We start from the raw sequence: 27,639 nt of genomic DNA, 5'->3' as shown, positions 1-27,639 counted from the left end.
AAATTAAAAACACGTTCGTTCATATGTTTTTACATAATATATGTTAATATTATACTAGATAAGCAAACTACGATTTATAAGCAAGAGAAAAAGTTTTATTGATGGTGAAACATACTACATGTTTCGTCAGAACATTGGTCTGTCTTGTTCAAGTATGAAGCATAATGTGCTTCCTTACTCACATATGTTAATATTACTATGCTGTATTGACAGCTATTATCTCAAGTATGTTAATATTACTATGCTGTATTGACAGCTATTATCTCACATATGTTAATATTACTATGCTGTATTGACAGCTATTATCTCACATATGTTAATATTACTATGCTGTATTGATAGCTATTATGTTTATCAAGAAATTAAATTTATAAAGACAATATTAAGAGTTTTTGTCTCTTTCACATTTATTTTTGCCCCTCCCCAGTTCCTCAGTGGAAGCTCTGTAGGTTTACGACGCTAAGAACCAGGTTTCGATACTCGTGGTGGGAAGAGCACAAATAGTTCATTGTGTAGCTTTGCACTTAACAACAACCAAACCAAATTTTCACTATTATTGCCCTTTTGACAGATATATAGATAAAATAACTGCATATGTTTCCTTAGAATATGGGATTAGAATATGTACAGTGAAACAGTCTCATAGATAGTCATATTATATGCCGAAAGAAAATTCATTAGTTATAATATTGTGAAATAACTTACATGTCAGTGGAAAAGTATGGAAGTGTGTTAATTTCAGATATTCACGAGGTAAAATTATAATTTTAGGTTCACGTGTACAAAATAGTAATGACTGTAATTTGATTGAAAATGGCAGAGTTTTTATTACATTGTGAGTAAATCAAAATGTATTAAAAGGAATAAAAATAGTGCTTATAATATTCAGACAAAATATGAATCTTCTAAAAACCCTTATATTTGTGTTTAAGAAAAAGTATGTATTAAGACAATAACTGATGGAGCTTATTATAAACATCTTTCTAGTAATCTAACAAGATGTAGAGAATGGATAGTTTATTCGTTTATTTGATAGTAAAAAAAGCAGAAACTTATAAATGTATCTCTTTATCACTTTCTAAGTCATTCCACAAAAATATACAAGAAATAGTTTTCTTTAAAACCTTTTGATTTTTGATTTGCGCAAGTTTTTATATTGGACATTTGTTAGTATACTTCTCAAACGGACTCTTTCGTTAAAAGTACTAAATATGCTGTATCTAAGCTCTGCCTATTTTGTCCTAAGTCTTTCTGATAAGCTTTGATGTTAATTCACCTTTTGCTCAGGTTCCCATTTTTGAAGCAACAGCTTTAGCATTAGCATTAGATTCCTTCATGCGCAATGACAGTTCTATATGTTTTCTACCTACCCATGTTTTTTTTTTAATACTTCTAATTTATTTGTTTTTTATATTATAGAAACTTACTTTGACTTTAATGGTTCAACGTTTGCCCAGATTGATGGTATCAGTATGGGAAATCTTTTGGATCCAGTACTGGGTAACATTTCTGTGAATTATTTAGATAAGGAAATATCTGGTTACGTAAACTTTGGTTTGTTATTTTAGTTAGTTATGTAGATGGCACTTTCAACGGGTTTATATATCCAAAGATGACGGAACATTTTTCTTATTTTTTAAACTCTCTTCATTTTTGTATAAGGTTTACTTACTAAAGAGGAAGAAATGATTGTAAAATGCACTTTTTAAATGCTCTCATGAAAACAAAGAAAACATTTGACGCTTTTCATGATAGTCTATTTAGAAAAAAAAAAGAATGATACAGATCTGCATGTTAATAGGTAATTAATTCATAAACGTTTCACAAAATATTCTCTTATTTAAAAATATTGTAAGACTGTCTTTGTTTGCATTGTTAATCAAAATTTCTACTTGAAAAAACAAAAAGTAATTATAAAAACAGAAATAGTTAAATGTAATGGTCCCCTTTGGTATATTGTCAACAGATACTTAGGGTTGTAAAAGGTTTACAGGAAGATCTAAATAAATCTTAAATAAATTGTTTTGTGTATTGTTTTATATATCCCTAGATGTGTGTAATATCTTAAGGCTTGTATTGGTTGCTTTTTAGCGTCTTAAGCATGCAGACTTAGTGCTGAGCCACTAGCAGGATTTCTGTTCAGATTGTTAAGAATATAGGTAGATATTAGCAGGTATTTACACTAATCATTAAACTGTAGATTTATTTCTCTACGTCGTAAAAAAAGATAGATATTTTTAATAAAAGCTTTTAAATAAAATTATGACAAGGAGGATGTAGTGCATGAAATAGAATGTTTATATTGAAATATATTTTATATTGGAGATACTGATTGACAATTGGATACACTTCACACACACATTTCAACATTTTTATCATTCGGGATATCATCATAAAATTTCTAAATTTTTGTTTTACAGAAGGAAAACAATTTATAAAAAACGTCAATTTCTATTTATTTTAATTATCTTCAATCACATGGACAAAGCACCACCTGTTTATATTTATTATGCTGTGTCGTTCTTGCGTTTTTTATCATAGATACTGCTTGGGTAAATGTTGTGATATTTTAAATGATTTTTCTTTATACCTTGCGTTAGCTGTTTCTAACTCTTTAACAGTAAAAAAAAACCGAAAAAACGAGTACGAACTAACCATGCATGGTACATGGAATATAATAACGACAACTAATGCAAAAAAAACATAAAAACCTTTTTCGTTACGTTTGCTTAGTATCATATCATTTTATTAATTAAAATATAGATATCTATATTTAGATCTAAACTAAATTAGAGACTACACATTTTTGTTTAAAATAATAGTTGCTTTACGAAAAACGTATTTTTCCCTCTTAGAGAAAAAACTAGAATGTTGTCACAATGAAGAATGGAAAATTTCTTCAAATGATAACACACCGGGCAAGCCAGTGTGCAATTTTAGTCTTCTGCGCTACTAATTTCGAATTTCGAAATGGTTTGGGGCGAGGCTTAGGTTTTTGGCGCTGAATCGCTAACATATATCGTATGAGCAATAATTTTGTTTGTACAGATAACTTTTACTTTCTAAGAAGTAAGTAATGGAGGAAAGAAATAGAACAGTTTGAGACTTGTTACAAAGTCTTCAGCATGAAAACCGTTTTCACAACAGAGTGATTTCTTGCCTAGGGGAAATTTATTTGTCTTTAAACACACCAACATAATCCAAATAGGCAAAATTGGGCTGATGTAGCGACACAAATCGTTGTTTCAATTTTAATGTGCGTAAGAAAATAAAAACAACGTTGAACATCGGTTAAGTCGAAATAATGTTTATTGGTAAGTTACAACTTTGATTTAAACAATGACGTCATTAACATGAAAAAAAAACAAACTAGTTCAATGAATAAAAGAACATTCATAATTTCAACGGCTCTTGAAATTATATCTTTAAAGTCTGCTAGATGTCCACAGCAAAACGATGAGTAAGCCCCGAAGATCATGGCTGTTATTAGTCGGTAAGGGATTGAAAATATTAAGACTGGTGTATTGAAGAAAATATAGGTCCCGTATGTCACATGTCACCCAGATGGTCACAGCAAGACCACTGACAAAGCTTCCCAAAGGTGTTTTGTAGACAAGAAGAAAACAAAAAAGATGATTATTATCTGTCCTGTTTCTCTAGCAACCTATGTTGCTTAGAAAAGTTAATCCAACGACCTATTTATTAGTATTCAGTTGAAATGTTTTTTCCTTAAAAACTTTTTTTCCTAGGATCCCATTACATTTAATGGAACTTTATGCAGTCATTATTCATGTATAAAAATCATTTCCGTTAATTTGCATAAAATGCACGTTTAACGGACAACGTTTTAAGTGTTCTCTTCACTTATTTCTAGTGTCGATTTAGTAAGAGGCGCATATGGGTTTTTAGAACTTACTTCGTGTAGTGACGGGTAGATCATAAAACAGAAAGTTACGACGTTTCAATAAAGATACGTGGTGTTTGAACATTTTGTCTAATCTAAACATATTTCATATCTCTTAGAAATAATATTTATTTAGAAAACTTACAATTTAAAGGTTTATTTGTACGCGTTGAAATAAGTTTCAAGAAACGTTACACATTGTTTGCATTTTGTCAATTGAACAGCCAATTTTTATAACTGAACAAATTGAAAACTGAAACTCCAAGGAAATAATTCTGTGGCTTTGTTTCACCTTTCCTACTTGTAGTTTGCTTTGAATCATTGTTCTTGAACTAAATACAATATTTTAAGTATGGTTCATGACAGGTAATGATAAAAAATGTTTTATATACATTTGAGGTTAAAGTAGCGGTAAATAGTTGTTTTATTTTATTTGTTACTACCAAAATACTATATTAATGGGAAGCAATTGTAAAATTTTAAGTTGATTTTTAATTTACACTCACATAAAGCTCATGATTTCATCAAAGAATAGTTGCAGTATTTTTACAAGAAAATGGGATTGGGTTTACATGGGCTATATGTGTGTTATTATGCGATATTATTAACAGTTATAGGCAGTTGTTAATGCTTGTCAATAAGATATAGAAGTGTGAAAAATAACGAGCCAAAATAAGACAAATATTGGTGTTCTGACTTCACGCGGTTTCTTATGTTATATTGAAACACTTTATTTCAGTTGAGACTTTAATGCTTTTTCCTTTAATACAATAAAAGTGACAGTAACCTTAAATTTGGTAATCCATTCACTAAAACAAACCTACTTTTCCGTATCCAACGAAGATATTGAAACCTATAGTAAATAACACTCACTCAAGACTCTTTTTGATAAAGTATTTTATTTCAAAACCTACTTGGATAAAAGAGTATTTGATAGAGAAAAAAAAGTTGCCTTTGGATCCACTCAAAAACATATTTAAAGTTTACTGAAATGTATGTGTTGAGGCGTTTAAGTGTGTTATTTATTATATTATTTGCAAAAGTTAGTAAATGCATAGTCATGACGTTTATAATGGAAACCATAAGATCATAGATTTAAAACTAAGTGTATGTTTTTATAGTGCTTTACTCTGTCTTCATTTGCATTGTAAATTTTCCGGAACGTATATCATTTTGGTTTTTAATACAAAATACCCAAAGCAATTGTGTTAAACAAATATTCGTACTTTGGGGTTTAAATAAAATCATCGATACAGGCGAAGGAGAAAAAAAAAACACTAAATAAAGACTGTTTCAGATAATATGACATTATATAGTTTAGCTTTGTGAATCCTAAAGTATGCTATACACAAATTATATACGTGCAATTGAAGCTTTATTCATAAAGTCTCTGTCTAGTCAGGCGAGTGTCTGTATGATAAGCGCTGTTTTTTAACAATTCGTAAAAATTATTTCAGCTATGAGAAATCTAAAAGTGACAAGTTTTATCAGCTCATTTTTTTATCTTTTAACATTTCTAGCCCTATAAAAATCCTCTCTGCCATTTTTGTGTGAATAAACTAATTGGATTATGAACTGCGATAAGGGAGAAACATATAAACAAGAGTAAGAAATCAAAACAAATAATTAAATAAACAGAATAACAACCAGATGTATTGTTATTTTGTTTCCAAATCGTAGTTCTGTGTATTTTAAAGTTGTTCATGGTTTGGGGGTTAGCACAGCAAATAATACTGAACATGTGCATTGATGATATGAAACTAACTTCCTCCACATACAATATTTCGTGGTCTGGTGCTTAGCTATGTGTTGGAAGTCCTTGCTGACTGTACTTTTGCAAGGTTTCAAATAGCAAAAATTGGTAAAGAATAGTTTTTTTTTTACTATGTTTCTAATCTACAAAAGTCATGGAACGTTTATACTCAATCTTACGTTGACGTTGCATCACAACAAGACCGATAACAATGTTTCATAAATCTCTCTTTTCTGGCTCTGAGAAGAAACATAACAGCCCAAAACTAGAGTATGGGAGACCAGAACTGGTTGGCCACAGGGATGTGTTAACACAATGCCGATAACTTTCATATACGATGACCACTAACACTTCCAAACACGCATTACCTGTTGTAGTTTCAACGTGATCGTAAGCATCGGTTGTGTGCAGGAATAAAAAAATTATATTTTTACATGCTTAAGTAAATATTTGGTACTGCAAAGATTTGGCTATGTTATAGTAAGTACGTCGTTAAGATTATTTAATTTTCATAGTTTTAGAAAGTAAATTTTTATGGCTATTTAATGCTATATACTTTTGTTTGATAACTGTGACCGGGTCGGCACACACGTCATTTCTAACAAAAATGGCGATTTGGGGTAAGTTGACACATTTTAATTGGGGTAGGCTGACACGTGTTTCAACCAGCCACACAATGAGAGATTTAATAATTGTATGCTCTTAAAACAAAGAAAAATATAACCCAAAAATTATTAAATATATTTTGATTAATGTTTAAATGTTGAAAAATTAATGAAAATTAATTAAAATTCTTGCATATTTCTCATTACGCTGCTCCCTCTCCATTATTTTCTTGTTATTTTTTTCTAAACTTTGAATTTCAAACTGTTTTTATAAACGTTATGGTGAGAAACAGTTAAAGAGTTTTGTTATTTCGTATACTTAAATGTGCAATAAAAGTAATCCTAATCTTATATTTAATCTTGAGTGTTACTATTTTTATTTTTATTTCTCAACATAGAAATTTATGCAGATTACCTAACAGTTTTCAAAATTATTAAAAAACAACAACATATTGTACTGTCAATATGTTCATATTTTGCATAGTTTTGTGAAAATGAATTATATATAAAACATAAAAAACCTAAATACAACTTAAAGTTAGTTTTTTGTGGTTTTAACATTGTTAATTACTATATTTGAAAATTATAATTATACATTATTTGTTAGTTTTTGTGTTTTTCGCGTTGATAATTATTATATTTGAAAATTATAATTATATATTATTTGTTTTATTTGTTAAATTAAAATAAAATAAATAATGTTTTGTTATTAGTTCTCATCTAAACATCTTATCAGTAAATGACAAAAAAAAACTGTTCATGACGTTCGGAAGATATGTAGATTGAAATAAAACCAAAAACCAAAACTCTATAATCCGGTAGGATTTCTTATTTTTGTCATAAATATAAATTGATAAAAATTACAAATCTTAATCTGACTCATACACTAATAGCTGTAGTTCATGATCTGACTCATACACCAATAGCTGTAGTTCATGATCTGACTCATAACATCTATATGCAAAGCCGACGAGACCTTTCACCCAATAATAGAGCTCATCGGGCCGGCTGGGAGTACAATAGACATAGTGGTGGTCTAGGAGATTTATACACACACACACGTATATATATATATATATTACCATTTTCCATGAACTACAGCTATTGGTGTATGAGTCAGATCATGAACTACAGCTATTGGTGAGTGTGACTGACATATTATAACATATTCAATTTTGCTTTTACTCTTGAATTCTTAGAATTATATATTTATGAAAAGAATGTCAAACCAATGCCAGATTGACAATGCAACAGGTTGCGGTTTTTTTGATTTTTAAATGTGGCATGTTAACCTCTTAATAAGCTTCAGTAAGGAAATGGTTCAAATCAGCCTGGGCGACGGTTGAGTTATAGGGAAGGCAATCAAATCCCATTATTCGGTCTGACAAGAGTAGTCTAAGAACTGACAATGCTTGAGGTTAGTCTATCATTTTAAAATTAGGGGCAACTAGGGCTGATAGCCCTCATGTAGCCTAGAGCGAAGTCCGCCAGACAAACAAATTAAATCAGCCAAATTGACATGATAGAAAGTATTTTTTTAGTTTACCTGTCCGAAGCAAAATGCTTTCTTCCCGAAAATAAAATATATAAATATTTGTACGTTTGCCATTGTCCGTTTACAGCGTTTCTTACAACATTTTATAAATACATAAGTATTCGTAAGTTTGCTATTTTACGTTTATGGCGTTTCTTACAACATTTTATAAAGTATATGAATATTCGTAAGTTTGCCATTGTACGTTTACGGCACTTCTTACAACATTTTATAAACTACATAGATATTCGTAAGTTTGATATTGTACATTTATGGCACATCTTACAACATTTTATAAACTATATAAATATTCGTAAGTTTGCCATTGTACGTTTACGGCGTTTTTTACAATATTTTGTCTGAATTTTCTTGCTATTTTTCAGATACATTTTTTAAATAACGCTAGCTATTCGGCGCCACCACTCCTTCTTACAAATACAACTACATTTGTGTAACACAAAAAGTAAAGGCTATTCGTGATACTAGTGTAAGCGTAGTCTACTTTTACACAGCTGCTTTTGTAAGTGTTCACCAGTACTGTTGAAGTGAGGACCAGATGTTGAGACCTACTTATCGATCGATCCTTAGTTTCACAATACAACATCGGACTTGGGTCCTTACTTGTGGAATGTAAATAAATATGCTCATTGGGATTACAAAAAGATACGATACCCTATAACCCGAGAACTTTCGAAAGATGGACTTTTCTTTTTCAAGGGCCAACTGGAAACAGTTTGCCTCTGAAGAAGAAAGGTCCACCTTTCGAGAGCGCTCGGGTTTTTGGGTATCATATTTTTGTGTTAAATTGATTTCTTGAACCTACGTGTTTTCCTAATCTCATTGGGATTACAATATCAAATGATACCAAAGAAAAGAAAACATAACTGCTCTATATAACGCATCGGTAATGTTTTTGTTTTTTGTCCTCCCAAACTTAAATAAACATAACTGCCAATTCCTGTTATTTGCACAGTCATTATTTATTATTAAAAAAACTCACAGAAGGTTAATTTCTAGCGCTGTCATTTAAGTATAATTTATAGAATGTTATATGAGCTTGTCGTCGTTTCAGAAAATTATAGAATATATTAAGACCAGGCGCAGCGAAAAACTTGGACATTATACGGCCGCGCCTTTTTATTTTATTACTGATTTGACATCGGACTACTTTTACGTTTTCTATTGTAGTTAATATGCATCGTAGGTACAGCGCATGAGGGTAATGGATCACAAATACGACAAATATGGCATGTTCCTTTCTTTCGTTTTTTGTGTTCATCACATACTTTGTCAGTTACTACTGTTTCTATGCTTCCTGGTATCCGATTGAAAATCTGAAAGTTGTGTTGAAATCAGCTCAACTAATGTAGCTAAACTGTTTACTAATAATTAGTATGTTGTATTGAAATCAGCTCAACTAATGTAGCTAAACTGTTTACTAATAATTAGTATGTTGTACTGAAATCAGCTCAACTAATGTAGCTAAACTGTTTACTAATAATTACTATGTTGTGTTGAAATCAGCTCAACTAATGTAGCTAAACTGTTTACTAATAATTAGTATGTTGTATTGAAATCAGCTCAACTAATGTAGCTAAACTGTTTACTAATAATTAGTATGTTGTATTGAAATCAGCTCACCTAATGTAGCTAAACTGTTTACTATTGCGCTTTATGCGCTTTTTCGGTTATTTTGTTTATTGGCCAAACTTTTAGTAAAATATCCTGCTTTTTCGCGGCCGCGGGTCTTAATATTTTAAATTAGCAAAAATACCATAAATGTTTAGAGCTAATACTTTGTTTGTTTGGTATAAGGAGATGTAATCCAACACAACCACATGTGAAAAAATGACGTAGATACTAATTTACTTCTTACAATGGACAATTTCTGCAATTGTGTTGCAGTTTATGTGTAATATATATATATGTGTGTGTGTGTATCACAGAAAATTGAATTGCGTTTCCTTAGAAAAACAACATGTTTAGTCATTTAAATTATACAGTTTCGGACCTATGAAAATATATCACAAATGCACATTGTTATTAACATTGATATTTTTTGTAAGTATTAACCTTGTACTAATTACAAAATCTAAGATATTATAAACAAAAACATATTATAAACTCTGAAATACTTTGTTATATGCCTATTTGAGAACATATGTAGTTCTTTAAACATCAATAGAAACATTCTTCAAACGAGCAGCAATGTATCCAAGTTACATCCGATATAAAATATAATTTGATTTATCTAGAACTGCAAAGGAAAGATCAATGGAAACTCTACTGTTATTGATTAAGTGAACACGAGTTTTTCATAATTTGTGCACTGTAACCAAATCAATTCGCATAACAAAATTTCACAGCCCTTAGCAACTGTATAACAACAATTACTAAAGAAATACCAATGATTACTGTATAGTGAAAATACACAGACAGAAATCCAAGATTACTAAAGAAATACCATCGCTAAGTAAGTATTACAATAATTTGCGACATTAACTAATCTTATTCGAAAATATTTCAAACTAATATGGTAATCAGGTAAAAACAATAAACTCTTTCCTACATTTCTTAATCAAGCAGTTAACAATAAAGTAGCAACTATAGATAAAAATAATCTTACATTTATCGATAATATTACATCAGATAACAGATGCACTTCAAAATTTACGAGGAAAGTATTGGGAATGATTAAGTATTTATTGAAGCCCGCCAGTTTCTATCTACACAGGTAAATGAACAGTCATATTAAGTACTTATATAAACAAGAAACAGAGATACTAGTGTTGTGTTAAAAGGCTTGATGCTCTCTTTAAGGTCTTGTGCTTATTACCACTGAATTAGACGATGTTCCTTTGAAAACTCCTGGGGTAGACCAAAGCATCAAACATTGATTACATTATAACTATGCCGACTTATTTAACTTGTGTGAATGCTGTTATAACTTTCTGTTTTCATCATTATACACATTATTGTACTGCACCCAATCAAAAGATGGATGTTATTATTTTCGTAAGTTCTTATATATATTTTAGGACAAAGTGCTTCCTTACTATCTAGTGCTTGAAAAGATGTTAAGTATTTATTGTTATCTATTTTCCATTCAAACTTTTCACGCAAAAACAAGTTAATTTAATGTAATAAACAGAATAGTATTTGTCAGCAAAATAACAAATTTACTTATGAAACACAACAAAAAAAAAATGTGACTATAAAGTGACCTAAACATTTCTCCTATTATTGTCTGAGGCTGGAGTCTTTTAACAAATTCTGTTTCCCTTATACGTATTTTATGCAATATAAAGAATCAAAGTTTTACTTTTTTTTTCTAAATCGAACGTTCATGTTCTAATTTTCGATTGATAACTATTTCAATTATGTACAGAAGTGTAACTAAAACTTTGTTCTCTATTTTTAGAATGTGGGCCTTAAAGCGGAGTTAAACCCATCATCTAGGAAACATATACTCTGAGGCACATAATCTAGAATTAATATTCGATATAATGTACACACTTTAATGTGCCCGAAAAAAAAAAACAACAAAAGGAATTATAACTTGAAACTGCTCGAATCCGGCCCATCCCAACACGATATACGAAAATGTTTTAATCAAACTCCAAAATATACATTAACAATACGAATACTTTTTGGAAGATGTTTTTTAAAATGGTTGAAAGAATGATCTGAGGTTTCCACCCCACCTGTTGAGCGTCTGACTCGTTTGCAAAAATTGTTGTGCTTTTCAAAAGGTCTAATATTCAAAACTATTATGTTAAGCAATACATTGTACATATTTTGCTTCGTGAGGTAACTATACAAGATCTTTAAAGAATATTGCGATTAACATGATCAAGGGTTCATTTTCTTCCAGTGTGGCTAATTAATTACAAATCTAAGCTATGCTGTGGTTTAATTGCACATTATAAGCACGGCGTTCCACGTCCGTGATACCTTATAGTCGATGATTATACACTATTGCTTGATACCGTCGTTTCAATTGTTTCTGTGAAGGTCAGTCAAATTAGATGTAGACCACATATTTGGACAAACTTTCTGCAGACTCTCCATTATACATGCACCATGTTTAAGCAAACTAAATGCAGAAACGTCCATTGGAGATACATATGGAGACTTCATAGAAATGTAGTTGAATTGCTGTGATAATAGTTTATTTAGCTTTATTTCTCCTGAAAATAGCCACCGAGTTCGAGTTGTGACTGTAAAACTTGCTGACGTCTGGCTTGTGTGAGCGTTCTCCCATTTCTAATCCTTACTCATTAGCTAGATAACTATTCCAGGAAATATGCCCAGCCTCATCGTAATGCCTCTTTTTTGGGCTGAAGAGTTCTCTTTCATAGCTACAGCCTTCACTTTGCAGATGGGACATTGTTACGGAGTTCTTTTGGAAACGTGATGTTGTCCTAAGGGATTTGTTTTGTGGGTTTTCTCGAATTGACGTTCCCTTTCTTCAAAATGTTTTATCTTTTGGTTCTACGTCATTTAACAAATTCAGTACACAAATATCCTTCCTCGGAAGGGCTGTAAAATGTTTTTCTAACTGCAAATTCTACCAATGACGGCATTATACTGTTAAAATAACGAGAACTGGCTGTCAACCAAATATTTAGGTGCTAAGCATATCGCCCGTGACTCCACGGCTAGCAACCGCAACAATACTGCATTACATGTAACCGTAGTTCCTGTAAAGTGTTATAAATACTTTTTACATAAGATAGAATAAGTCTGATAACAACATTAAGAAACCATAATAAAATGTCATAACGTACTAAGTTAGACAGACTTAGCAATCTTTTGTTGTGCATGAGGGCCTCCACACGTTCTTTCAGTAATGAAATGTTTAAAATTACGTTAAATTTGTTTTAATTTCTTTTATAGACTCTTTTTCATCTACATATGTTTTATGAAAGAATAATATTCAACCAATAATTTACATTAATTAATAACACACGAAAGCTGAAAAACAGTAAAAAGTGACCTGGGATAAATAATCGGAATGTACAGGATAATATAATCTCTCAAAGTAAATATCTTTGAGAAAGATTAATGGAAGACCTCTGATACAAATGTAAGAACATTTAAAAATTTAGGTAACTTAGCATTCTAAGCGTGTAGTAAATGCTTGACTACATTAAAAACACACATCAAAGAACTTGTTTTGGTGACTTAATTTCCTTATAGGGAACCTTTAAAAAATATTATTTGTTTTTAACTGCGAAGCTATACAAAGGGCTATGCTGAACTCATCGCAGGTATCGAACTTCGAATTTAAGTATTACAAACCCCATTCTTACGTCTGAGCCACCTATGAGTTGTTAATAACAACTGGAATTAAATTGTACTAAATAAAAAGGGTATAATGTACCAAAATAAAGTAACATTTTTAACGTTTCTGAATAATAATTTAATATAACCATTTCTTGAATCAATAAGATTGACAACAAAAGCATATTTCTTGCAATCAAAGTGACGTTGATCCAGTATGAAATAAAGGTATACTTTGTAGAATGAGAAATTATTAATCCTGACAAAGAAACCACGATTCAATACTGTCTACACCGCCTTTTATAAGCGTTGTGAGTTTACACTAATGCGCTATTGCTGTTTTGTAGTAAAAAAAAAAGAGTTGTAATGAATTGCTACTGCTGTTTTTAATTATTCTAACAGTAATTTTTTGATGAAAGCGGTAGAATGTAATATCGTTAATTCTCTAGAAAGAAAAATATTTAAAACCTTAGAAAGTAATAGCTGTTTTTCTTTTTTGGCTGTAACAAGAGCTGAATAATATTTTCCTTCAATTTCATTGAAACTATATTTGGAAAGCATTAGTTTAATTTTATTTTCTTTATATATTAACTCAGAATATATGAATTAAATACAATTACGTTAATGGCTACTTTAAATATAACAAACCACATACGTCCCTGAGTTTAAGGAAATTATGAAGTTTTTCTTTTTCTTTTGGGATTTCAAGATGAGAATGGTATTTAATTCTAGATTAAGTATGATCTAAGCAATGTAATATTTGTCCTACAACTCTCTTGTCTTAATAGAACATGCCAATTATTTTCTCAAATAAAGTTTAATTGTAAATTTTCACACATTTGTTTGAACAATGTGGTAACTTTTCGTTTTAGATTTAACTTTGGTGAAATTAGTGCAATATAATTTATTGTTTGTAAGCATAGCGAAAGGATGATGAAAACTGAAATATTAGTTTCATTGGTATAAAATTATTAATTTTAATGCTATTAGAGATGTTCTACCTCTGGGAGAACTAAGATAATTTTAAATAATTAACATTCATGCATATGTGCGATCTTAAATTTGTGGTATTTGTAGCTATACTTATTTATCAGCAACATTCGTAAGCTATATACAACTGTTAATCTTTTAGGACAGAAGAGGGCGCCATCTGTTGGGTGTAATAATCTCAGTGATCTCTATATTATGTAGATATCAGTGAATAATCTTCTTCATGTTCTAAAGCTTCTATCTTAACAAAAGTAGTGGTTGGAGCACTCAATTCACAATATGCGTGTTGCAGATTCGAATCCCATCATCGAATATCCTCTCTCTCTTTCAGCCAGGAGGGAATTGTAATGTGACAGTCAATCTCACTATTGGTTGGTAAAAGAGTAGTCACGAGATAGCGGTAGATGGTGTTGACTAGCTGCCTTCCTTCTAATCTATCGCTTCAAAATTAGGGACGGCAAGCGCAAGTAGCTCTTGAGTAGATTTGCGTAAAATTCAACAAACAAACACAAATCAACAAAAGACTAACATCAATGTAAGTTGTATTTTGTGAATTTTAATGATTCTGCTGATTAAGCCAAATTCATTTAAAATATGACTTGTATAATATTTGAGACAGGAAGAAAAGCAGCGTTGATTTTGAAAAAAAAATGTTTTTTCGCTGACGTAAATAAACCTATGAATGTATTTTTGATATCATTATTCTAAAGTATTGGTACAAAAACATATAAGAAAATATTGTAATAATATAAAAGCACCAGAGAGCTGCTGTAAATCAGGGTGTTATTGACTTAATTAGCTAGTGTTTACAGTGACTTGGATCAGTTATTATATTAGAGTGTGTCTTAATCAGCAATTTTGAGTTTACGCCATAGATACGGGAAGAAATGTAACAAGTAAGTGACTACTTAATTTTACTGGTGAGTTAGTCCTATCACTCAGTAAGCTTATAGAACTTGTGGTATAAGAAATAAAACGCTTTCCCTTTCATTAAGTGGATTGGACTTTGGAGTATTTTTTACCAATCAATAAAAAAGAACCCGCCCAACGATAGAAACAGTTACAACACTTGTGTCAAGAATGGGATCATTTTGCAAGAAATAAAACTAACTGAAGACCGAATTTCATGATGACGACACGTGCTCGTGGTGAAATTAGAAATTTTCTGGAAATGCTGAAACAGTAAAATGTTGACCAAGAAGAATGAAATAAAATATTAAAATATGAAAAAGAAATTTATAGGAAAAAATGAATGAGAAGAAAGAGTGAAAATTAAAGAAGAACCAAGAAGGAAATTATAGGAAAATTAATAGAAGATAAAGATGTAAAATACAGGAATTTAAAGGAGGAGTTAAAAGAAATAGAAGTAAGATTTAAAGAAGAATTAAGAACTAAAATAAATTTCATGGTAGACAATATCGAAAAAACTGTTGGACATGTACAGATAAGATTGAAGAAGTACAAAAAACATTTATGAAGTAAAAAAAGATTATAACAGAAAATTTAACGAGATAGGAAAGACTGCAATGAGAAAATAAAACGTGGAAAATGAATTTGTAAATGCAAGAACCAAACCAGTCACACCTTTATCTGCATCTGCCCGAGAAATCTACCTCAAACACCATTAATTAATATAGAATAGGAGAACCTATCCGATTTACACCTCTCACTACTACTGTTGTGCCACCTATAACTGCAGAACCTTTCTGAACTACTTCATAGAAATATCACTACCTAATTCAGTTCCATAACTTAGCTGGTTAGTCTACAGACATCGCCCAATTAAGCATGATTCAAAAATACAGTGGGAGGCTATCAGGTTCAGTGCGAAATATTTCCTTAAGTAAATGGATAGATGGAATAGTGAGAAAGACGCCTTTCATCTAGCTAGGACTAACCTTAACAACTAACCAATCATCCAACCGAGAAATGTAACAACTATCAGTCAATAGTGGCTGCCTTATCAAACATATATAAAGTGTCACATCACAAGGAACTTTCCAAGCCAATGTTTAGGAACAGAGGAAGGACGAGGTTTTAGCCGAACTCGGAGAAGGTGTGGAAAGGCTTGCCAATTATCTTATCTGGATGCTGCACGTGAAATGATGGATTCACTGACATGTGACTAGTTCATAGATACTATAGTACACGAGGATATGTGAATTAGGCTGAAGCAAAGTACCTGTACATCGTTAAAGTAAGGTTTTCAGCTGGAGATGGAACTAGAATGAATAAAAGAGTCGCAGGTAAATAATTAAATTCACCCTTAAGGAATTGTAAGCTTATCAAATCAAATAGCATAAAAACATCAATTCTTTATGGCTGTTTAAGATCTAGAAGACAATGTCTCCACCTTAGATTGTGAAGTCCTCTGTTTAAAGGACTTCACAATCCAAGGAGGGGACATTGTTTTTAAAACCATAATGTAGATGTTTGTATTGTTTGGTAGAAGGAGTGACGATATGTGACGCCTATAAAATTCCCGAGGATCCAGATTTGACGTGACTTCTTGAATTTTCTAAAAGATTTAATGGAAAATATTGAAATAATACGAAAACACCGGATAACTGTTCTTAGTCAGTAAGTCAATCAGTAAGGTAGTTAGCTATTAACCTTTTGTTTGTTTGTTATTTAGGACAATGCTATCTGTGCTGTGCCCACTGCAAGTATCAAACCTGATCGATTACTTAGTTAGCAAATATGTTTTCATTTACGGATTTACTGTTCAGTTAGTTCAATTAGTGATACCTGAAGAAGGGCACTGCCCTAAACGTTGTGTCCCCAATTTTATATATTATATATATATATTAACTCCTTAGTGGTTTGACCTATAACATACTTTTTTTTAGCAAAGATGTTAGTCAGTCAGTTTTGAGATTTTGCTGTAGATACGAAAGGAAATTACGAGTGATTGCTTAGTTTATTTCTGAGTTAAGCTTATTACTTGGGAAGTCTATAGTACTTGCAGGAAAAATAAAAATTAAATGCATTCTTTTTTGACGTGAATGTTTTTATTATTTTTACCCGATAATCAAAGTGAACTCACCCAACGACAGAAACAATATGAATCTAACATTTATGAGCATTCCAACACTACGGCTTAAATTTCAGACAAAGATTAAAGTCAATAAAGTACATATTTCACTCTTGCTAATTAGGTAGAAAAATAAAATATTAATGAATTTATTGTAACATATATATATAATAATAACAGTTAAAAATCGTATCCCCATAAAATAAATGTAAAAATATTCAAAAATATAGAAAGCAGTATAGTAGAAATTCAAATGAAGGAGAAAATATAAGCTTCTCTTAGTAAAGTTCCTGAAATTTTTAGCCGCGGCATAGCGGCTCATAGAACGGCTCTGAGCTTGTTTTTTATTTTGTTTTTCAAGTACAAATTTCTAGCTCACAGCTCCGTCATCTCTTGACCGATTTAGGATTTAATTACAATTTTGGATTCGGGAGGACAAACCCTTTTGATTGATGTAATTGACCACGTCAAGGTCCTATAGATTAATTACTTTAAACCTGCATAAAAATTTCAAGTGCATCAGCTATTGAGGATTTCCTCTTGTTTAATTTGAGTTCAATACCTTACTTAGTTGAAGGCATTAAAGACTTGAAAAGAGGTCTTTCTTTTTCTTCAGTCAATAAACCTAATAAAACGAAAATTCAAGAAGATTTGTAGTTAAGCACAAAGCTACACAAAGGATTATCTGTGCGATTTACCATTAACTGCAAGGGATATCCCCGTTTTTAATTATAAACCTATCTTTATGATCTGAGTATGTTAATATCTTGCGTTGGGAAAGGGTGTTAAATACCCTTCCCGAAAGCGATTTATTTTTGTAACACCAAACAATATCGAAATGTAGTATGATACCTGCTGTTCAATCACAACTTTATATTAGCTGTGGCTGTCATGTGACTTGATAATTTGCATATTCAAAATCAGTTTATATAACATACTCAACCCTGCATTAATTCTAAGTTTACTTGAGATTCTAATGAAGTATTTATTCTTTATCTTGTATTATTTTCACGGAAATATATGTTGGGAGACAGAAAATTTGCCTTTCGGATTAATTTATCCAACTATCATGATAAAAATCCTAACAGTAGGCTCTTTCCAGTCAGCTTCCCTGTACCTCAGCGGAAAGTCCGAATGCTTATAACGCTAAAAATTGGGTTTCAATACATGTGGTGGGCAAACAAAGATAGCCCTTTGTCTGACTTTGTGATTAATAATAAAAACAAACAAACAAACGCTTTCCAGTTAGTGAATGTGTTCATGAACGTTTTAGAGAGAATTATTAAACCTCACAAGCGCCTTACTTTCTAGATTATACTTTTCCATTTTTACACCGAAAAATAAAATATTATTTTACAAACATTATTTACGAAGATGCGCATAACACAACAGATTATCGTTATCTTACATGATATTTAAGAACGAGTAAAAAAAAAATAAGTTGAAGCTACGTATGTAATTTCTCGCTCAATGAAAAACGAATGTCTGATTAAAGATGATAACTTTTTAGTTGGTATCTGCATTTTTATGTAAGTGATATGTGAAGAATATTATAAAAAATGTTGCCAGTTTACACGTTGGCTTATCCTTCGCTACCTGAAGTAAAAGATGAAAGAGTAGATTTTGTTTGTCTTTTATTATTTTGATAGATTTTGTTTGTTTTTATTTTTTGAATTTCGCACAAAATTACTCGAGGGCTATCTATGTTACCCGTACATAATTTAAAAGTGATAGACTAGACGAAAGGCAACTAGTCAACACCGCCTACCGCCAACTCTTGGGATACTCTTTACCAAGTAATTCAACAGTAAAATCATACAGACTATGTTAAATGTTTATCTTTCTAGCTAAATTAACAGTTACGAATGTAATAAAAAAATAACTTTCACTTTGAAGTTCATCAACAATGTTAATCTTTCTAGCTAAATTAACAGTTACGAATGTAATAAAAAACCTAACTTTCACTTTGAAGTTCATCAATAATGTTAAGTATTCGTTCGTATATGTCCTATCGAATCTGTATTAAAGCTGTTATCACAATGTCACGTAAGAGTTTGGAAAGACTTTAAATTTGAAGTTGTTGAACAATGTGCGAACATTTTTCGCACGAATATGAAAACCAGAGTATTTTGTTTAAAGAAATAGGTGGAGGAAGAAATATTAATCAAGCATTATAGGGTTAAATGCTTAAAATACCGAAAGCATCCAGAGAGGTCATATAAAAATAAAAGAACGCACTCTGGAGATCTGTTCACGTTACCATGCCCCTAAGTAAGATTAATTGCCATTTCCCCAAGGCAGCACCTAGAACTCTCTACGGAAATAGGACTTAGCGCTAAATAAATCAAACTATCTTACCAGTGAAGCATTGTTGTTGTTTCCAGACGTGATGTTCGGCTGTTTCTTTTACTTCTCTTATATACTGTCTTATCCTTCAGATCCGTACTGTTCATCAAACACTTTGGTGCGCATTGTAATCAACTGTTCTCTCCAGATTACAATGGTTATCTTTTCGTCCATTTCATGCTTGATAGATAGATAGATGATAAAACTATTTACATGTCAATTACTTCAGATTATATGTCACTGGTGCATAAAATTATCATAATAAATTAAAAGACATTAGGATAGAAAAAATTATTCTTGCCAGCGCGTTTTTAAAAAGAACATATTATTATTTTATATAAACTCTCATAGCTTAATGTTTTATTATCCCCATTGAAAACGTCCAGTCTCACTATATATAACAGAGAAATTGACTACAAAGGTTGATAACGTTTTATTAAAACAATTTTGGAACATTAACACGACGTTACAATCCATTTCGTTACGCTTGATCATGCTAAATCTGACGACGGTGCATCTTCACAATATCTCTGCAGCGTACTTTCCATTGTAATATTCTATATTTTGACGCCGTCATGTGTAACTTACACCCCTCCTCTCTGCAAGTTTTTTATAAGCCATCTAGTGTACAAAGACGGTTTACCAGCGCGCGTTTTAACAGTTTGATCGCACATAGAAATCCATAGGCGCTGCGTCCACCTACTTGATCAGGATGTCTTCGTGAGGAATAGCATGAATACCCATTATATATATACGAGCTGCTCCAGGTATGTGACCGTTGAACTGATGTGGGTGAAAGCAGCTTCTCTACACGTAAGTTGTGTCGCTTTTCCAAACGAAGATCCCTTTTCATTGTCTTGCATACTGTTGTTTGGAGCACGTGGACGGCTTTTGCTACTGATCTTTGTGTCTGTGGATTCTCACATGTAAAAGACACTGCCTTTTGCTTACCATGGCTGGAACACGACTTGCTGCAGAAATATTTTTGGATGGTTCTGGTGCTCCAAGTTGACCCATATGATTTTCTTTCCCAACGTTAATAACTACAAAGAATATCCTCGTCTTTGATTTTATAAATCCCCAATCCTAACCCATCTGTAGGAGAGTATGAATGTTTTGAGTTGGAAAGGGCTGTTACATATCTTTGCCAAAAGCGATCATGTCGACATATGGTTCTAATACCTTCTGTTCTTCGCAAATCTATATCGACTGTAATTGTCACGTGACATCCTGATTTGCATATTCAAAATCGATTTAGTATGACGTACTCAACCCTGTATTTCGAGATTTTAATTTGAAGAATGAAAAAATTGTCATTGGTCTTTGCGTTGCTACTGGGATGTCTGAATATTCAAACAGTTTAACCATGTATATATAATATATAGATCTGAAATAATATTTGTCAGTTCTTATGAGTACTTAATATATTTTTTTTAATTTTTACGGTTTAAGTTCGAAAACTGGCGAAGCATTTGGAAACCAATGGGTCTCTTCACATGTTTTTCTACCACATTCTTCATAATTTATCCATTACCAGTTCAAATCACTGGTGTGTGAAAATGGCATTTTAGATCTATCATTTGTCTTCCACGAGACACTCACTGCCCAAGAGATTTATTTGGTTTGTGTTGAATTTCACGCAAAGCTACACGAGGTCTATTCGCACTAGCCGTCCATAATTTAGCAGTGAAAGACTAGTGGGAAGGCAGCTACTCATCACCACCCACCGCCAACTCTTTTACCAATGAATAGTGGGATTGACAGTCACATTATAACGCCATCACGGATAAGAGTGCGAGCATGTTTGGTTGGTCGAGGAATCGAAACCGCGACTCTCAGAGTGCCAATCAAGCGCCCTAACCACCTGGCCATGCTGCCCAACAGACTTTTTGTTCTAATACCAGAATTTGTCAGTTGTGCGGGACAATGTTTTGGTTTGTTATGAATTTCGCGCAAAGCTACACGAGGCCTATCTGTGCTAGACGTCCATAATTTAGCATTGAAAAACTCTTAGGCTAATCTTTTACCAACGAATAGTGGGATTTACAGTCACATTATAACGTCCCCACGGCTGAAAGGGTGAACATGTTTAGTGGAACGGGGATTCGAACCCACGACCAACAGCTTGCGAGTCGAGTGCCCTAACCACCTGGCCATGCCGGGTCTCGGACATAAGTAAAGATGAATCTTATTCAAATTGTTGAAGTGACTAAGTAACGACAATTTGATACCTTTGATTTAGATTTATGTATCTAAAGTTGAATGGCAATGAAGATAAACCTGAAGAAAATGTTTTACGATACCTTGCTCTATAAAAACGAATAAATCAAACGCTCTCTCTCTTTAATAGTGAATAATTATTAAAGTTAATTAGTATAGACTAATATTGTCTTTTATAACACTAACTTGCTTGTTTGTCTTCAAGAATGTTAGTGTTATAAAATGGCAATTATTTTTCGAAAAATTAATAGAGCAACAAGTTAAAATCATATTCTTACAACAACTAAACTAACAAAATAGTGCTTTTTTATAATTACACTTTAGTAAATTAAACTTTTACTGAAAACCGCCTTAAAAGTTTAAACATCAAGTAAGGCAGATGCGCTTTAAAAGTCACACTGAAAAAATACACACTGCACAATGCACACTGTTTATAAATGTAGGCAGTTAAAAATAAATATGTTTTAATAGATCACTAAACAGCAAAGTGCTTAAATACCGCTATAGTGTAACTAAATGTTAACTTATATAGTTTAAATGTAACATTTTTTTGGCTGAACATTATTAACATATTCGACTGGTCTGTGATTCTTAGAGCACCAGGTGCTGTTTTTAATTTTGATGGATGAAATGTTATAGCATAAAAGCAATGCCTTTAACAGCATATATTTAAATGTATATCTCTTAAAACCGAGTCATTTTGCTACGGATTACATTTAACGATAATGAAACACTAATGTGAAACAAAAGATAGGTACTTACTCTGTAGATTTGCCCTGGAGGAATAATGACAAAATATATTGTTAATGATGTTCCACGCCTCATATTGATACCACTAATACCTCTGTCTTTACTTACACACAGCTGATAAATTCGACAAGTATACCATCTCTCTCATCTTTTTCTTTCGTGTTATAATCACCCTTCCAACATGGACCATCTGCGGCTCCAAATAGTCACCGGTTAGAAGTAGGGTTTCCTTCAGAAAGAGCGTCAAGACTTTGACTTAAACGAATTACTGACTCATTAGGGTAATCCGCTGTTAACTTCGTTTGTTCAAGTCATTAATCACTGACAAAAGTCGGCGACTGAGGAAGTTTCTTCCTAATGGAGCAACCGAAAAGAATCTCTTCCTGTTTTAATGTATGATGCTCCTCTCGCCAAACACATAATGATATGTACTCCGAAATGACTGTATATAAGCATCCCAGATTTTGTTTTTCGTTTTTTTTCTTCTAAGTATTCTTATAAAGCAACATTATAAATGTATGTAAAGACGCGTGGCCGATAAAGAAACATTATAATTTGGTTTTCTAAGCTTAAATATTACTCAATCTCTTCTATTTATGGAGTTTATTCCTTACATTATTCACACTTCTTTCACTGAGTCAATTTATTTGAAATGGTGAAGAATCTTAAGATAAAAATAAATCTTCAAATCACATTACTTCCTTCGAATTTTAAAGTAAAATTTACTTTAATGAATCGTAAAAGGAATACATTTAATAAGGCTATCAAAACTTGTATTGTTTTCTTTCATACCTTTATCTTTGTTATTATTATTTTCTATGAGCTCACAGTGTGCGTGAAAAGAGTATTTAGTCATATTGTGGTATTTCAAAACATGCCCTTATCTAATCTTTTTCCAACCATTTACTTGGCGCTCTTTTCTTTCAAACAACTAGAAAGGAAAAATAATAAATCTGCAAATAATAATTTTTACATAAGTGTCATTGTAAAAGGTAAATATTAATTCAATTTCAAGGAAAATTGAGCCAAAACTTTCATTGAAAAACTAGTATGGTCGTACATTGTTTTAACTATCCTTTGATTTCAATACAAGTGTATATGGATGTATGTATATAAATATATGTGTATGCGTTTGTGAACATGTATGCATTTCCATTTTTAAGTATCTCCAATAATATCAATCACAAAAATGTTTATTTAACTATTTTGTTCAGATAAGTATTTCAATAGGTATACTGATCCATGTAGAATTTTCCCATTATTAGATCTCGATCAATGTTACAAGTCCATTACACTGTTCATTCTATACTTTTCGTTGTTTAACATGGGATGGCTTGTAACGTACTTAGAAAACTGAACTAATGTAAGCTTGGAAATTATTTCGTCAATAATATACTCAATCTGTACCACGACTATCTAGGCAGTGCATTTTATAGGAAGGAAATTTTCAATATTTGTTTTGAAAAACTTAAACTACTCATACTCTTATTATTTTCCAGAGCTAGCTAGTTTCATAAAGAGTAATTTTATATGATTTATGAATGCCATTTGCTAAAACTTTATAATATATTGGTGCTTGAAAAATATGTACACTTTATATCAATCTGATTTTTATGTATGTTACTTTGCCACCAAAATATATGATTGATAGTAAATATATAGAATATCAGGAAAACATTACTCATATTTTTAATAGACTTATTAACTTTATTTCTTCTGAATGTGTAAAGCATTGGAGCACAAATTGTCCGCAATCTATGAGTTAAACATTGGTACACTGGCCCCATTTAATAAGAACTTTTTGTGCCTCACCGTGAGCAGAATGCACGTATTTGGGTATCTGGATAAGAAACCAGACTTGTAGAAGCAGTTCCAAGTTTTCCTAATTTTTAAAGCATTTGATTCAAGATAAGCTAATACATTACACAAAATAATTAAAAAATAATCGTAATTTGTAATATTACAGATATGACAAAGCAAAGCCACTGCTATAAAGTCAATCACCCCTCAGCTTATTGTTAAGCAAATGAGTCATGTGATCTGAAATGCAGATAATTGTTCATTCAGTCTATGCTGTTTCTTTCTCTCTCTCTTTATATATATATAAAATAGAAGCCATTCAAATATAAAAAGATTGTTGCAAGTTAGTTCCAAGTTTGTCCAGACTTTGTTAGCCATAGATTCTACTGGTAAGTACTCATTTGACCAATCGACGTAGTGGATTCCTACTCATTTGACCAATCGACGTAGTGGATTATGAGTTTGGGGGTTTCAGATGAAAATCTGATTACTGAACAAAGCACAATGTTACATTTATAGAATGTGACAATATTAACAGATAAAACGTATTTTCCAAACAATACAATTTATCAATATAAACTTCTTAATTTCTTAGTTGGAGCTTACAATATATATGAATAGAATGAAAAATAATGTATTATTCAAGCATACGGCACTCCTTTTGATGTTAAATGTGGGGGCGTTATAATGTGACGGTCAATCCCATTATTCGTTGGTAAAAGTGTAGCCCAAGAGTTGGCGGTGGGTAGTGATGACTAGCTGCCTTCCCTCTAGTCTTACACTGCAAAATTAGGGACGGCTAGTGCAGATAGCCCTCGTGTAGTTTTGCGCGAAATTCAAAAACAAACAATACTTATGTCCGAAACGTTTAGGATATAGTTTTGCTCTGTAACTTTTCATGACTAATCACTGTTTACTAATATTTTAAGTTTTATTGAAATATCTGTATTGGATTTGTTTTCAACATTGATTCAACTAATTCAAAGAATTATAAGGAAAATCTATGTATATGGTGATTACCTGACTTATGACACAAATGAAATGATTGGACGCATGAATTCCGTAGATGGACCAAAAGGTCCCTTGTTGTTCTTTAATGTTATGTTATATTAATTTCGTAATCCTCCACGTTTTGCGTTTGTGAATTTATTTGTTTTTCACGAACTCCTCCTCTAGTTTTATGATTTTGGAGCTAGTAGGACGAGATTTAACAGATGGACTCGACGTAGCCTAGGGGTTTGTTATTTTCAATATGGCGTAGGACACTCACCCATGGTACCTGAGTACGTATGCCAAGTTTAGTCCCGCTTACTTGTGAAAGAGGATACGCCCGTAATTAAAAAAAAATGCGCTCCGGGATCCGGAGGGGAGCCAGGAACACAAAAGTATGATATCAGAGAATTCAGTGACTTTGCGAACCTACTCATAGACCCTCATCATACCTGGATGACTATTCTGGGCGCATTTTAGCTCCTTTTGGTAGGAGGGTTACGCCATATTGATAAGGATAAGCCCCATGTGAATCACGAGGGTGCTTTCTAATCCCGCAGTGGAAGATTCTTTGACGATCGATAACCCAATAAAAGAACTGAAACGATACAGGTATCTATGACTACTTGCTCTAAGAATATACGATATTCCTATTATTTTGTAGAATTTTGAAAAGTAGAAACTCTAGAAAAACATTTCAAAAAACGATATTTAAGTATTAGATATTATATTTCAGAAACCAAAGATATTACTTTTTTATATATTTTTCCTAATAAGAACTGCTTTACAAGCATATAGTTTGGTCCGTAAAACAATAGTTTCTTTCTGTTGATGTAAATACGAGATCCTGAAACGCACGTGATGTGTAGCCTCGTTGACATTATTATCCTTCTTTATAGACTTTTGTTGTGGACTTCCATATTTCAGTATCTATAAGATGTGAAAATAAAAAACGAAAAAGAGACAAGAGACACAGGAATTTTCTTTGTTTCTGCGTATTGAAGTAATGAACATTTTTGATCACGAAAAGTAAATATGAACGAAATCTTTATTGTTTAACCAGTTGTATGTTCAATGAGAGGTTTTCGTTCTAAAACCTAACATGATTATCCGTGTTAATGAGCAGTAGCTCCAAATGTGTTTCATGAAGTTGCAAGTGACTAATTCCTATAAACAGTTTTCGGACCAACCATTGTAAGTAACAGAAACATCAAGTTAGCGTTGTTAGACGCTTAGTATTGTTTTTCGATATTACAGGAGAAAGATTCACGTAAAAAAAGGACAAAAAGCAACAAAACAAAGGAATTGAATTGAGCAAGACAAGTTTAAGTTATCCAACAAAGATGTTTTTTTTTATTGCATTCAACTGGAGTATCTTCTATCTTGTCTCTATTTACCCTCACTATCTCTCTCTGGAGACACATTAGAGTGGTTGTAGTATTGGAAATCTGAGCTACGTGGTCAGGACCCTCTCTTGGGAAACATAATTGATAGATTTGTAACATCCGGGTCTGTTGACTATAATGTTGATTTCACCCATTTCCGGTGCCAATACGGCCGCGTTCTGCAAAAAAGAATAAAATAAAAACTAAAATCGTCGATGCGTATTCCCTTTAACAAGTGTAACAGGTAGAAAAGAGAGTAAAATCTTGCATCAACCACAAGGCATGGGTTCATGTTTATCATTTGAATGGAATACATGCACACACGTAAAAACATATATAGAGAGGTTTAGAAGGATTATAATAGAGAAAATATTAACCACTTCGTCTAACATATTGGAACTTTCAAATGCTATTATGTATCAAAAATGGCACCCACTCTATTAATAACCTAAAGGAATGATAAAATACCTTATGACGAAATTTATTTTATTTTATGACTGCTTAAGTATATTTAAAATTCATAATTCATCGTGAAATTGTTTGTTTGTAGTTATGCACAAAGCTACACAATGGAATATCTGTGCTCTGCCCAACATGAGTATCGAAACCCGGTTTCTAACTTTGTAAGTCCGCAGACTTACCGCTGGGGGGGGGGCATCGTGAAACTCGTGGTTTCATTTGGCACTCTTATATTAGCGCTAAGATATATCATATACAGCGTAATGTTAAAAAATAAAAGTAGAATTTCGTTCCTGTATAATTGTGTTACTTATTTTCCCACATTCCTTTAAAAATAAAATATTGATGTTTTAAACTTCACAACTGATCAGAAAGAAGATGTGTAGTTTTTCTCAGTACTTTATTAATTATTCTAAGCCAAGTGTATTCAAGAATTGCAGAATTTTTTAGCGTAAAAAAGAACTGATGTATTTTTAGTTAAGGTGCACATAAGAACTGATCAGACAAAAAATGTGTAGTTTTCTCAGTACTTTATTAATTGTTCTAAGCCAAGTGTATTCAAGAATTGCAGAATTTTTTAGCG

This window comes from Limulus polyphemus, unplaced genomic scaffold, assembly GCF_000517525.1.
Source record: "Limulus polyphemus unplaced genomic scaffold, Limulus_polyphemus-2.1.2 Scaffold6, whole genome shotgun sequence".
NCBI lineage: Eukaryota > Metazoa > Arthropoda > Merostomata > Xiphosura > Limulidae > Limulus > Limulus polyphemus.
Note: the sequence above shows the minus strand (reverse complement) of the source record.